Genomic DNA, 15,067 nt, shown 5'->3' with positions numbered 1-15,067 from the left:
GTTGGAATAAATGTCAATTTATACAGAAAGAAGAGACAGTGGAAGAAGGCTGGAATTTAGATGCTATTGCTATCCTAGCTGATGTGATGTATGGAAGTGAGAGCTGGACCATAAAGAAGGCTGATCACCGAAGAATTGATGCTTTTGAATTATGGTGCTGGAGGAGACTCTTGAGAGTCCCATGGACTGCAAGAAGATCAAACCTCTCCATTCTTAAGGAAACCAGCCCTGAGTGCTCACTGGAAGGACAGATCGTGAAGCTGAGGGCTCCAATACTTTGGCCACCTCATGAGAAGAGAAGACTCCCTGGAAAAGACCCTGGTGCTGGGAAAGATGGAGGGCACAAGGAGAACGGGATGACAGAGGACGAGTTGGACAGTGTTCTCGAAGCTACCAACATGAGTTTGACCAAACTGCGGGAGGCAGTGGAAGACAGGAGTGCCTGGTCCATGGGTCACAAAGAGTTGGACACGACTAAACAACTAAACAACAACAGAGTTGGAAGGGATCCTGAGGGTCATCTAGTCCAACCCCCTGCAATGCAGGATTGTCAGCTAAAGCATCCATGACAGATGGCCATCCAACCTCTGCTCATAAACCTCCAAGGAGGTTTGTGCCCTCCTAGACTGTTTTTGCCTGGCTCAAATGTATCCTTGAAATAATATTTCTTGCTTGCCTGAATAGAGAGAGATGTGTGAGTCAATTTCTTGCTCCACCCACTTTTACCCCTAGCCCCACCCACCTGTCAGGAACGAGCCAGCTCTAAGTGGAACTTTACAGCCAGCTGCAGAATACGGGAAGGAACAGAGAGGTTTAGATTTGACGCAGGCTGAGCAGAGGCCAGAGCTGCCAGCGTCGACTCCCTCTGACCTTGGATGCCGGTTTCCAAGGGAACAGCTGAGAGCAGGCTGAAAGACAGGATCACGGCAATGAAAATAATAAATAGAGTTGGGGCAATAACACAACCCTGTTTAGCACCTGATCCCACTGTGAACGGTTCACTTTGCGAGCCATTGTTATCTGCGATTGTTGCTGTCATACTATCATGGAGGAGCTGAAGGATATTCAGAAATTTATCTGGGCAGCCAATTTTCAGAAGGACGGATGGGGCGAATTTTGTGGCATGGAATTCCATTATGCATTCTAGGCATTGTGGAGGAATCAGGCACTGGGAAACTTAGCTGTATAGTGAATGCTCAGAGTGCTTTTGCATGAGTGAGCAGGCCCCTTCTGAACCAGCCAAGCAGGTAACAAGGGTGTGGTTGAGTTGGGTGGCTGCCTGCCTAACTGCGATTTCCTGGCAGTGCAAATGGAGGTGTGACTAGCTTAATACCAGGATCGCAAATTTTCACGGTCTGGTTGGTCGATTCATCCTTTAAACATTGCAAGATTGTAGCAGCCAACATCAAGACTTTCTTCCTCCACTCCCCCTTTATTTGGATACAATAAATACATAGACTGCAAACACCCTCCCATCAGATATCAAGGAGATAAACAACTACTTGACGTTCAGAAGGCAGCCCTGTTCAGGGAAGTTTTTAATGTGTGACATTTTAATGTATTTTTAATCTTTGTTGGAAGCCGCCCAGAGTGGCTGGGGAAACCCATCCAGATGGGCGGGGTACAAATAGTAAATTATTATTATTATTATTATTATTATTTTATTCTAGGCTGCATCCACAGAAGTATAGTGTCCCAATCAAGGGAAGTAATAGTACCACTCTATTCTGCCTTGGTCAGGCCACACCTGGAATGCTGTGTCCAATTCTGAGCACCACAATTTAAGAAGGATGTTGACAAGCTGGAACGATTGCTGAGGAGGGCAACCAAGATGATCAAGGGTCTGGAAACTACATAAGCCTTACGGGGAAAGCTTGAAGGAGCTGGGTATGTTTAGCCTGGAAAAGAGGAGACTGAGAGAAGATAGGATAGCCGTCTTCAAGTATCTTAAGGGGTGTCACATGGAAGATGGAGCAATATTGTTTTCTCCTGCTCTGGAGGGTAGGACCCAAAGCAATGGCTTCAAGGTACAAGAAAGGAGATTCCGATTAAACATGCAGAAAAACTTTCTGACAGGAAAAGCTGTTTGACAGCGGAACGGTCTCCCTTAGGAGGTGGTGGCCTCTCCTTCCTCAGAGGTTTTTTAAGCAGAGGTTCAATGGCCACCTGTCATGGATGCTTTAACTGAGATTTCTGCAATGCAGGGAGTTGGATTTGATGACCCCTGGGGTCCCTTCCAACTCTAAACGATGCTATCTCCCCATTCGCTTGCCAGAGCAAGAACATAAGAGCCTGGTTGGATCAGCCCCCAAATCCATCTATTTCAGCATCCTGTTCTCACAGTGGCCGACCAAATGCTGATGGGAAAGCCCCAAGCAGGACCCGAGAGCAACCCCACTCGCCCTGGTGATCCCCAGCCATTCATGTCTCTGACCATGGAGAGAACATAGCTATGGCTATCCATGAATTTGTCCAATCTCCTTCCCTTTGTCTCACCAGAGTGGTGCATGCTCTGGTTATCTCCTGCTTGGACTACTGCAGTGTGCTCTGTGTGGGGCTACCTTTGAAGGTGACCTGGAAACTACAACTAATCCAGAATGCGGCAGCTAGACTGGTGACTGGGAGCTGCCACCGAGACCACATAACCCTGGTCCTGAAAGACCTATATTGGCACCCAGTATCTTTTCAAGCACAATTAAAAATGTTGGTGTTGACCTTTAAAGCCCTAAACAGCCTCGGTCCTGTATACCTGAAGGAGCATCTCCACCCCCATCGTTCTACCCGGACACTGTTCCAGTGCCGAGCGCCTTCTGGTGGTTCCCTCGCTGCGAGAAGCCAAGTTACAGGGAACCAGGCAGAGGGCCTTCTCGGTAGTGGCACCCGCCCTGTGGAACGCCCTCCCACCAGATGTCAAAGAGATAAACAACTACCAGACTTTCAGAAGACACCTGAAGGCAGACCTGTTTAGAGAAGCTTTTAATGTTTGATGCATTATGGTATTTTAATATTTTGTTGGAAGCCACCCAGTGTGGCTGGGGAAGCCCAGCCAGATGGGCGGGGTATAAATAATGAATTATTATTAATAATATTAATATTAATATTATTAAGGCCATTCTTTATTTCTGTAATCCACCCACCAAGAAACCTATGTGTTTTTCCTAAAGAAGTAGGCAGATGTGGATAATAGCTGGATTTTATATTTTGGAAAACTGGAGCCTGGCCATTGTGTGTTTCATCTTACCAACAGTCCATGATGCAACAGGAAAACCCCACAGAATCTCATTTGAATGTCTGCCTCGACTCCCACACCAGACTCCATAACATCAGCCAACACCGAGGCTTCCTTCCTCCCCCCCCCCTTTATTTGGATACAATAAATTCATAGACTGCAAACACAAATTGTTTCAGAGAGGCGTGCCTATTAAAAACAAGACGGTGTTGCAAACAACAGAGATGAAAATCATAAATCTTATGAAGAGTTCTTGGGGAAATTGAAAACTTGCATGCTGTTTTGCGGCATTTGGGTATGCCTGGTAAAGGAATTACCGTCATGTCAGTTTAGGGATATGATGGGCGTTCCTGTATGAGAGCCCTGCAGGCCATATACTCCAGGCTCTGTACACACTAAACCATGGGTAGGCAAATTAAGGCCCGGGGGCTGGATCTGGCCCAATCGCCTTCTAAATCTGGCCCATGAATGGTCCAGGAATCAGCGTGTTTTTACATGAGTAGAATGTGTGTTTTTATTTAAAATGCTTCTCTGGGTTCTTTGTGGGACATAGGAATTCATTCATATTTTTTTTCTTTTCAAAATATGCTGAAAAAGTTTGCTGACCTCTGTAACAACCTTTAAAGCACATTTGAAGCACATCAGAGAATTCCAGGCACAGTAGGTCACCCCTCACAGATACAATTCCTTGCATGACGTTAAGAGATGAGAGTGCCCATAATTCTTTGAAGGCAATGCGTTCTGATGTGATTTAAAGGTACAGTGATACCTCAGGTTACATACGCTTCAGGTTACATACACTTCAGGTTACAGACTCTGCTAATCCAGAAATATTGCTTCAGGTTAAGAACTTTGCTTCAGGATGAGAACAGAAATTGTGTCACGGCGGTGCAGCGGCAGTGGGAGGCCCCATTAGCTAAAGTGGTGCTTCAGGTTAAGAACAGTTTCAGGTTAAGTACGGACCTCCGGAACGAATTAAGTACTTAACCTGAGGTACCACTGTATAGCGTCCACAAAGCCAGAGAGCAGTTTGAGGTCCTTGAACAGCAGGGTCGAGAGACTCGGATAGTGTAAAGACAGTGGTTCATAAACTCCCCACCCCACCCCCCATGGACAGTAAGAGCAGTTCGACAGTGGGACAAACGTCCTTGAAAAGTGGTTGACTCTCCTTCATTGGAGGTTTGTAAACTTAGTTGCAATTTCTGCATTGCAGGGAGTTGGACTAAATGACCTTTCGGGTCATTTCCAACTCTACAGTTCTATCATTTTAGGACACCTTGAAAAGTGCTGAGGGGTCTTGGCCGGCCACTTTTTCTTCCCGTTGTGGCAATTGCAAGTCTATACAATTCATATCGCAATACAACACAGCATAAACAGCAACCATTTCGCTTGGGGGTTCTGTTCTTGGCCTGCCCCCCCAAAAGTGTGTCCCATCCCATGACACCCCACCCCCGTTCTGCCCCACCCTGCCCCCATTACACCCCTGTTCTGCCCTCTTCTGGGTCCAAAAGGACTCACACGTTGGCAACCATGCATCAGTTGGACACGCCCAAAATAGTCACTGCCTGTACAGTATAAGAAGTAAAAGAAGCTATAATCAACAGGACTATTTGATGTGGTGGATGTTCCGCCAGCCGACTTCAACTGCAAATCCAGATAAATGCTATGGACCACCTGAATGAAGATCATGGACCACAGCTTGGTAACTCTTGATTAAGATGCTCCTTTCTCTCATGGATGGACTGTGAGCTCCCCATTCCATCCCTTAATCAAGAACCATGCATGGACCTTTTCCCCAGAGAATTTCTATGCAACTGTATGTTGGGATAAAAACCACACATTTATTCAGAATGTCAAATAGAACTTCAAATACTACATTCTCTGTGTGGGTCTAGTAGACAAGATATGTTAAATAGCCGTGCCATGAGTGATACTTCCTTAGTATTTATGAGTCTGTGGTTGAGTGGCTGGGCTATAAAGTATATTCTTGTATGAGAGCCTTCCAAAGCTATAGAGACTGGTTTCAGACCCTAGAAGAGCAACACTGGGGTTCTCCTTTCTCTCATGGATGGACTGTGAGCTCCCCATTCCACCCATAAATCAAGAACCAGGCATGGACCTTATCCCCAGAGAATTTCGCTTTCGGAAAGGTAAAGAGATGGGCATCAGTATCACCGTCAAAAAATGCTACCAGGCCCTCCGAGTAGTCCAGGGAAACACGGATCCTACTTGGGTGATAGCACAAGGACAAATTTGTCCTAGGGTTGGCAGTAATTGACTGGTACTGCCCATCAATACGCTGTACCCCCCAGTACCCTCCCTCTGGTGCAAGGAAAATTGCCCCATTTCTGTTTGCAGACTCCCTCACGATTCCCACACCCCACCAATTGCCCCCTTCCACCACTTCCACTTCCCAGCAAAATTTCCCCGAGTCGATGCCCTGGTGGCTTAGGACGCTGTTCAACAAGTCATATCTCAGAGCACTACTGTTCACACTTTGTTTCATGTATCTCCATTTCACACTCTTCAGATCTTCTGATACGTAGAGCTGGGGATGAGCTGTGCTTGGATCCAGAGTCAGATTGGCTGTGAAGAGGAAAAAGAGATCTCAGCATTTGGGGAAGGTTCTCAGGCAGGGTGGAAGGAGAAAGAACTTGCCCATGTGAAGACCACCTGGTGGAAACCCTTACACATATGGTTCTTGATTTAAACTATATGCTGATCTCCGTCAGCAGTTTCTACATCAACTCTGCATCCCCAAATGGAAAACAGAGTTCGAGGTCATACATTTTCTATTACTGGGGAATGATCAGGAGCTCACCAAGTTAGTGGCTAAATATCTCTACAGTGGTACCTCGGGTTACATATGCTTCAGGTTACATACGCTTCAGGTTACAGACTCCGCTAACCCAGAAATAGTACCTCAGGTTAAGAACTTTGCTTCAGGATGAGGACAGAAGTCGCATGGCAGTGGTGTGGCAGCAGCAGGAGGCCCCATTAGCTAAAGTCATGCTTCAGGTTGAGAACAGTTTCAGGTTAAGAACGGACCTCTGGAACGAATTAAGTACGTAACCAGAGGTACCACTGTATTTGGTTTTTTGTTGTCGAAATACACTGCAGACGTCTGATCTCCCTGGAGACCCAGAGATGTGACGATAGACTGCTCTGCCTCCTTTCTTTCAGCAAATGTTTTGTGCCACTGGGGAAGTGGTAATTCTGTATTGATTTGTTTTGGATGTTTGGATGTGATGCCAATAAAGGTTTGATGACGATGATGTTATTCAGTCCCTAGAACCAAAGATCAAAAAGGAGGTTCTTTAATTTGCCCCAGTGGGTAAAAAGATGGCGACCAGGCAAGAGAAAATATGTTTGGAAAGCCTATTTTTAATAAGCAGAGGATCAACTAATGCATATCAGAACTCCTCCAGACCTCCTTTTTTATTGCATGTTCATGATTAATTGTTCTCATGGTAGTATTGGCTATGCAATTTTGCTTTCAATGTTTGACTTACAAAAGTTTTGTTGCTGAATCCCCCTGGAAAAACAAACAAAGCCACCAATCTCAGAGGGGTCCTCAGTTTATAGAAGATATAAGAACAGTAGTGTCAAAAAATAAAAATCAACAGCACCTGATACATAGGTGAATCTTGGGGAGACATTAAAAACAGCATTATATTCAAATGATGATTACATGGGAAAACAACATAGAATATGAATATGCAGCTTAACTATCACACTAGTCGCTTAGAGTAGCTGGGGCAACCCAGGGTGGGGTATAAGTAAATAATAATATTAATATTATTAATAATAATAATAATACTCAGAGGAACAGAATGCAGATTAACTTTTACAAGCAATTATTATGGCATGCGAATTCCCTCTGCCCCCAAACTGAGCTCAGTAAAAGTGGGTGGATAGAAACTTTACCTTTTTTTTCCATAAAAGTAAAACACCATAGTGACTTTTACATAAATTTAAATTCATTGCCCCCATCTACTTTGCATCTGCCCCCCACCTCCAGCATGCAGCTCCCAGAAGATTATTCAGAAGGGAATGTGCCCCTCTGGCTGACAAAGGTTTGCCACCTCTGGCCTAGGGAGAGCCCTCAAGTCCCAACAGAGAGAGCTTGGAGGGCCGCACTTGGACTCTAGGCTTGAGGTTCCCAACACCTGCTCTTAATGTTGTTGGCATCTGTCTGTCTCAGAAGACATGGAGTGCACCTTTGGGGGGGGGGGGGTGAGGTCAAGCTGTCTGACAGTTTCAGTGCCTGCTGTGGCTGCAGAGACCAATAAAGGAGAGACATGTTTTGTTGCAGCTGGGGCAGAGGCAAAATAGGATTAAAGACTATTGCTTGACTGCTTAAAGATACAGCCACATATTACAGTGGTACCCTGGGCATAACTGTCAACTTACAGATTTGAAAAACTGTACAGCAGCCAAAATAAGGGATTTTCAGAGCACAGGTATGTTCAGCTTCTGAGCCCCTCTGAGCCAAAGGCAGAAAGCCCAGGCAGCAGCCAAACAAAGCCTCAAGCGTTGGTTCCCACAGCGTAGCAACCCGGCAAAGGGGATGCAGCAAGGAAAACCACCGTCACCTCTCTGCTGGGAAGCACTGAGCAAAGGCGAGTCCCCAGGCCGGGCACAAGGCATGCAAGCTCCACCCCCCAGTCGTTCTTAGACTCCTTATTGGGTGAGCAATGCAGCCAAGCAACACAGTTGGAGCCTCCCTCCTCCCTGGCCAGCAGGGAGGGAGGGAGAGGAGCTGCTTCCTTTGAAACCCAGGAAATTTAAGGGACATATCAATAAAGGGCAGCAGCAGGACACGGCGCTGGGATAAGGGACTTTCCCGCCAAATAAGGGACGGTTGACAGCTATGACCCTGGGTTACAAACGCTTTGGGTTACAAACGCTTTGGGTTACAAACTCCGTTAACCCGGAAGTAGTTGCTCTGCGTTGCAATCTTTGCCCCAGAATGAGATTGGAAACCGCGTGCTGGCAGCAGTGGGAGGCCCCAGTATCGAAAGCGCACCTCAGGTTAAGAACAGTTTCGGGTTAAGAACGGACCTCCGGAACAAATTAAGCTCATAACCTGAGGTACCACTGTATTGATACTTCAGGGTCTGTAAATTACCCAACTTAAAAAAGCTAGGACTCAAAAACTTCTGCCTCTGCTTCCCTGCCATCCCCTCTCAACTCTCCTGTACTTCGAGGTCTGAATAAAAACTCTCACTATTGGTTTCGCCCACCCCTCTTGAATCTTAAATTGCTGCATGAGTGTCAAGCGGTCATTGTGGTATTAAGTGGAAGTTTTCATTATGACTGGAGCCATTAGCGGAGTCCCTCCAGGACTCTCTATCTGGCCCTATAAACTCCCCCAGGCCACACTCCTCACTTGTCTTACATCACAACCTGAATGTTTGCTGGAATATTTCCTTGAACTCTGATCATGCCCTTTGCTTCTCTGGTTGGAGGATAGTTGTGTGTCTCTGTGTGTGTGAGTGAGTGAGTGAGTGAGCGTGAGTGTCAGGGCCGGCATGATTTATTTTTGAGTGAGCGTGAGTGTCAGGGCCGGCACGATTTATTTTTGATAAACCCATGCTGGGTCTTAGTAATCACAGCATCCTTTTCTAAATGCTCACAGACTGACTGTTGAATTATCTGTTCTTGGACCTTCCCTGGTATCAATGTCAAGCTCACAGGTCGATGGTTACCTGGATCTTCCTCCCCCCCCCCTTTTGAAGATGGGGACAACATTTGCCCATATCCAGTCTGTAAGGACCTCACCTGTTCCCCAAGAATTCTCTAAGGCAGTGTTTCCCAACCTTGGGCCTCCAGCTGTTTTTGAACTACAATTCCCATCATCCCTGACCACTGGTCTTGCTAGCTAGGGATGATGGGAGTTGTAGGCCAAAAACATCTGGAGGCCCAAGGTTGGGAAACACTGCTCTAAGGTAATAGCCAAAGGCTCTGAAATTACATCTGCAAGCTCCTTTAGTATCCTTGGATGCAGCCAATCAGGCCCCAGAGATCTGAATTCATTTAAAGTAGCTAGGTGTTAACCCTCTTGGGCTGCAGCTCCCTCCTTATATCATTTATTCTGTTATCACCAGGTTGGGCATCACCTTCCTTTTGGGTGAAGACAAAGGCAAAGTAGGTGTTAAGTAGTTCTGCCTTTTCTCTGTCAACCAATAGCATTTCTCTGTGTTCCCCACACAGAGGACCTACCACTTGCTTGTTCTTCCTCTTACTTCAGACATAGCTGAAGAAACCTTTTTCATGACAGTGGTACCTCGGGTTAAGAACTTAATTCGTTCCGGAGGTCCGTTCTTAACCTGAAACTGTTCTTAACTTGAAGCACCACGTTAGCTAATGGGGCCTCCTGCTGCCACTGCGCCACCGCTGCACGATTTCTGTTCTCATCCTGAAGCAAAGTTCTTAACCCGAGGTAATATTTCTGGGTTAGAGGAGTCTGTAACCTGAAGCGTATGTAACCTGAGGTACCACTGTATTTTTAATCACTCTTGCAAGCCTGAGTTCATTCTGAGCTTTAGCCAGCCCGATTTTCCCTCTGCAACTTGGCTACTTGTGTATACTACTCCTTTGTGATTTCCCCTTTTTTCATTTCTTATACATGTCCTTCTTAACTCTCAACTCATCGGTAAGCTCCTTATGCAGCCACACCGGTTTCCTTAGATGCCTCCCACATTTCTTTCTTGTTGGTATTGTCTGCATTTGGGCCTTCACTATTTCTCCTTTTAGAAACTCCCATCTCCTCATTGAGTATTTCTGACCACGGGATCACACCCAGTAGCTCCTTCAGCTTTCAGAAATTGGCCTTCTTAAAGTCCAGAGTGTGAGTCCGACTACACTCAATTTTCCCTTGCCTCTGTATCCTGAAACCCAGGAGAACATCATCACTTCCTCCCAAGTTTCCAAGTACTTCCACTTCATCTATCAGTTCCTCCCTATTGGTGAGGACCAGGTCCAAAATAGATGATCCCCTTGTTGGTTCTTCCACCTTCTGGGAAATGAAATTGTCAATGATGCACTGGAGGAATTTGTCAGACCTTACACTTCAAGTCCCAACAGATATGGGGGAAGTTGAAGTCCCTCATGACTACTATTTCTCTCCTTTTTGAATGTTTGGTAATCTTCTCTAGTAAGGCATCATCTGAGTCTTCAGTCTGGCTTGGCAGTACGCAGCAGACATCCACAGTAAGATCACTGTTGTTTCTGTCTCCTACAATTTTACCCATATACTCTCAATCTGCTTTTCATGCTCCAGTTCATAGATTTCTTCACAAGTGTACACATCCTTTATGTACAATGCTACTCCTCCTCCCTTCCTGTTTGGTCTATTCCTTTTGAACAGGCTGAGGTTCGAAGAAGAACCAGAGAACTAAAAAACACCTGGTGGATAAAAAAAAGCTCAAGAGATCCAGCACTTAGCCGACACTCAAGATGCACAGAGTTTCTTTAAAACCACAAAGACCATCTATGGGCCAATAAATCATGGCATATGCCCTCTACGCTCAGCAGACGGTATCACACTTCTAAAAGATAAATAAGCTATTGCACTGTGCTGAAAAGAACATTACCAACATCTCCTTAACCACAACTTCCCCGTAGCTGCTAAGGGCCTCTCACAAATTCGGCAAAAACAAATTAGAGATGAGCTTGCTGTATCTCCAAATTTGGGAGACTTGCGTACAGCTATTAACCAAGTGAAAAACAACAAAGCCAGTGGACCTGATGGGATACCTGCTGAAATCTTCAAAGTGGGCAGATTTGAATTTACAGAACAACTCCACAAGCTCACTGAAAAAATATGGGAAAGAGAAGAAATCCCAGCAGACTTTAGAGATGCCAAAATTATCAATAGCTTTTAAAAAGGTGACAGAACTAATTGTGGAAACTACTAAGGCATCTCTCTATTAGCTGCAGCTGGCAAAATTCTTGCAAGGATCTTAGCAAACTGTCTCGTAACAATATCCAAGGTGACCCTTCCTAAATCCCAAAATGGTTTTTGGCCTTCTAGGGGGACAGTGGACATGATTTTCACCACTCAACAACTTCAAGAAAAATGCAGAGAGCAAAACCAACCCCTGTATATGGAGTTTATTGACCTGACTAAGGCTTTCAACACTGTAAATAGTAATGCCCCGTGGACTGTCCTTCTGAAAATTGGCTGCCCAGATAAATTTGTAAACATTATTCGGCTCCTCCATGATAATATGAAAGCAACAATCGCAGACAACAATTGCCTTTTTTTAAAAAAAGGGCTCTTTAATCCATACAGTTATAGGAGCATCAACTGCAGCTACAGTAAGCCTGTCTGTCATATTGTATGACGCGGTCTGAGCCACAAAAGCCAAATTATGCTATCAGACCAGACTGACACTCAAACACATCCTCCTATGTCTGCAGAAGAATGGGACCATAGTGGCTTGGGATGTGCGCAGGTATTGTCCACAGAGCTAAACTGGCACGGAACTGATACCTTCCTATATCTGCATTTGATGAGTGGGAGAGAACTGAGAGTAGGCGCTACACTCAGAAGCTGGTTACCATCGCAGTGAACAGTGCCATCAAATATTGCATTGAAAGCTGACTGTCAACAGAAAGGGACAAAAGATGTCCTGGCATTGCGCTCGCTGTGGGTGGAGTGAGTTTCTACGACAATCTGGCTCTTAATACGGCTAAGACCAAGGAATTGGTGGTGGATTACAGGGGAAAAAAAGGCGGACATTCAGCCCTTGTATATCAACGGGGAACGGGTGGAGAGGGTGGCGGAATTCAGGTTTTTGGGAGTGACTATCGATCAGGGCATGACTTGGAGCGCAAATACCACTGCTCTGGTGAAGAAGGCCCAGCAGAGAATTTATTTCCTCAGACTTTTAAAGAAGAACAATCTGAGTGAGAGACTGCTGGTGTCCTTCTACCGAGGCTCCATAGAGAGCATTCTCACATACTGTATTTGTGCCTGGTTCTCCAGCTGTACAGCTAGGAAGAGGAAGGTGCTCCAGAAGGTCATAACCACAGCCCAAAGGATTATTGGTCATCCCCTCCCATCTTTGGAAGAACTGTACGGTTCCCGTTGTCTTAGGAAAGCAAACAATATCCTGCAGGATGCATCTCACCCGGGACACAGTCTGTTTGTACTACTGCCTTCTGGCAGGAGATACAGAAACATCAAGTCAAGGACAAATAGACTGAAAAATAGTTTCTATCCAAGAGCTGTGGCCTTCTTAAATGCAGTAACTCGATAGTGTGACCTGGGAGTTTGATGGGTGTGGGTGTGGGTGTGGCTGGAATGTGGTTTGTTTGGTTGTTGTTGTTGTTTTGCTTTTGTTGTTTTTAAGGGATGGCATCCAATTTCGTTGCACTTGTGCAATGTTGCACTTGTGTAATGACAATAAAGAATCTATCTATCTATCTATCTATCTATCTATCTATCTATCTATCTATCAAATGAACATTTTATCCACTCCCAAATGTGGAGGGGCCCTTAGCTGGGTCACTTCTGCACCTGGTGTTGAGTTCTGTATCTGGTGCCAAAATAGTTAGATATAATGGATGCATCTGAAGTACCAAAAGGTCAGGGGGTTACCTGTCAGGTGGCTGTTAGGTGATCTGCAAGGGATGCATTTTTGCCGGCAACTTTGGATCTCATGTGGATTTGTTTTCTCAGCAGGAACCTTGGAAGCTTAAAAAAAAGCAAAAAAAAAGCTTGGCGTCAGAGCAAGGCTTTCGTCCATTTTGCCGTCATGCAGAGAGCTCTTCTTATGCATAGAATGTCAGTCTGTCTATCATCCAAAATACATCTTCTTATTTAAGGTGGTGCCCACAGCAGAACTCTGAAGCACATTCAAAGCATGCACACCCAAAAAGGAACCCTGGGAGCTGTATAGTTTACCACCCACAGAGATACAATTCCCAAGCACCCTCAACAGACTACAATTCCCAAGATTCTTTGTGGTGGACGGCTGTGCTTTGAATGTATGGTGCTGTGAGTGCAGTGCTATTTTTCTAGAAAAAGAGGTGCTGGAACTCACCATGAACACCTCCCTTTGTTCTCTTATAAGGGCGATGGAGCCCACCTGAGAGGTGCCAGAACAGGTTCCAGCGAGTTCCAGGTGAAAAAAAAGCCCTGTGTAAATGTATGGTGTGTATGGAACCCCGGTCATAGACCTACAGAGGAACATAGAGAGGATCGGCTAGGAAATAATAATAATAATAATAATAATAATAATAATAATAATAATAATAATAATAATTTATTACTTATACCCCGCTCATCTGGTCGGGCCTCCCCAGCCACTCTAGGTGGCTTCCAATATTAAAAACACAATAAAACATAAAACACCCCCCTTTGTTTTCCCTTATACAATGGTACCTCGGTTTACGAACAGTCCTGTTTACGAACTATTCGGTATATGAACTCTGCAAAACCGGAAGTAGTGTTTCGGTTTGCGAACTTTACCTTGGTCTACGAATGGAAGCCGAATGGTGGAAGGGCACCGGCAGCGGGAGGCCTCATTAGGGAAAGTGCACCTCAGTTAAAGAACGGATTTGGTTTAAGAACGGACTTCAGGAATGGATTAAGTTCATGAACCGAGGTTCACTGTACACGGGTTCTGTTTCTCTTTTTTCTTTGTGACTCACCATGTTTGATGCACATGCTCTTTTCGAACTTCCAATTTTTTAAAAAAGAAAAGAACAGCCATGCCAAAGCAAAACAAAATCCTTAAAAACCTTAAAAACTTCCCTAAACAGGGCTGCCTTCAGTCTTCTTGTACATAGTAGGCTGGCGTTTGGGTTTTAGCCCTGGCTCCTATTTTTAGACTACATGATGAAACTGTACAATTACCAGACAAAATCATGAAGATCAAAATGCACTTCAGAGCGACGCTCACTGCCAGCAAAACCCCAAAAACCATTCCAGGCCAGAAGAACATGGAGGAAGAAGAAGGATCTGTGGAGAACCAAATGGTGTGAAACTCAACAATACAGAAAGTGTATGTGAAACCTTTAGCAGCCAATTGAGAGCTTTCATGATCTAAGGGCACATGGTGGTATAACTTGATCTGAAGTTGAAGTCGGTCCACATCTGGTTCGTGACTGAGCGGAAATAAGCGGCCTACAGTCATAGTACATGGGGCCACTACAGACAGTGGCGCAGCTGCATGCTCCGCTACCGGGGGCGGAGAGCAGGCGGGGGTGTGGCTGCCCACCCGCGAGGGCGTGGCACATGTTTTGGGGGTGTGGCATGCTGCCTGTGGGGGCATGGCACCTGCCGCCTGGCGTGTGTCCAGGGGGGCCGCCGCGATGGCACCTGGTGCATACTGGTGCCGGGGGCGGTCCGCTCTCTCCGCACCCCCATTCTTCCATCAGTGACCACAGACCCCACAGCCATCAGGATCCCCGGATGGTGAGCTTTCGTTTCTTAAAAAAAAAGCACCTGAACCTCCTAAAAAGAATGTTACGAAAGCATGTATGAAGGTCGCCTTCCAAGAAATTTCTGTGAAATGAAACAGTTGCTCCCTTTTAGTGTTTTTAGTCAATGAGTCAGAGCTGTGACTAACAAGTGTGTGCTTTGTACACCAGGCAACAGAAGTCCTAAAGAGGTCTCTTAAGAGCTGCTGTCCCTACCCACCAGCTGCGACCCTTTTGTGCAATTCTTCTGCCTTTGTTTCATTTTCTAGTTCTTGGAATCTCAGTAATTTGCCTTCCTCCCCCCCCCCTCCCAGCAACCAGGATGCATCTTTCCTCCGGTGGCCCAGGGGCCAGATCCAGCCCAATCACCCTCTAAATCTGGCCCACGGACAGTCTGGGAAT

General features: G+C 45.7%; 1 long non-coding RNA gene across 1 annotated transcript; it reads right to left on the bottom strand.

The window, feature by feature from the left end:
• Nucleotides 1-5,050: 5,050 nt before the first annotated feature.
• LOC309337457 lies at nucleotides 5,051-14,464 on the bottom strand. The gene is made up of 3 exons (XR_014154321.1): nucleotides 14,100-14,464; nucleotides 12,840-12,935; nucleotides 5,051-5,815 (listed from the first exon to the last, which is right to left on the bottom strand). It is a non-coding gene; the product is annotated as an uncharacterized lncRNA (long non-coding RNA).
• Nucleotides 14,465-15,067: the final 603 nt, after the last annotated feature.

Source organism: Podarcis erhardii (genome assembly GCF_964252035.2).
Source record: "Podarcis erhardii genome assembly, chromosome: 2".
Classification (NCBI taxonomy): Eukaryota; Metazoa; Chordata; class Lepidosauria; order Squamata; family Lacertidae; genus Podarcis; species Podarcis erhardii.
Note: the sequence above shows the minus strand (reverse complement) of the source record. Positions and strands in the feature narration are given on the sequence as shown.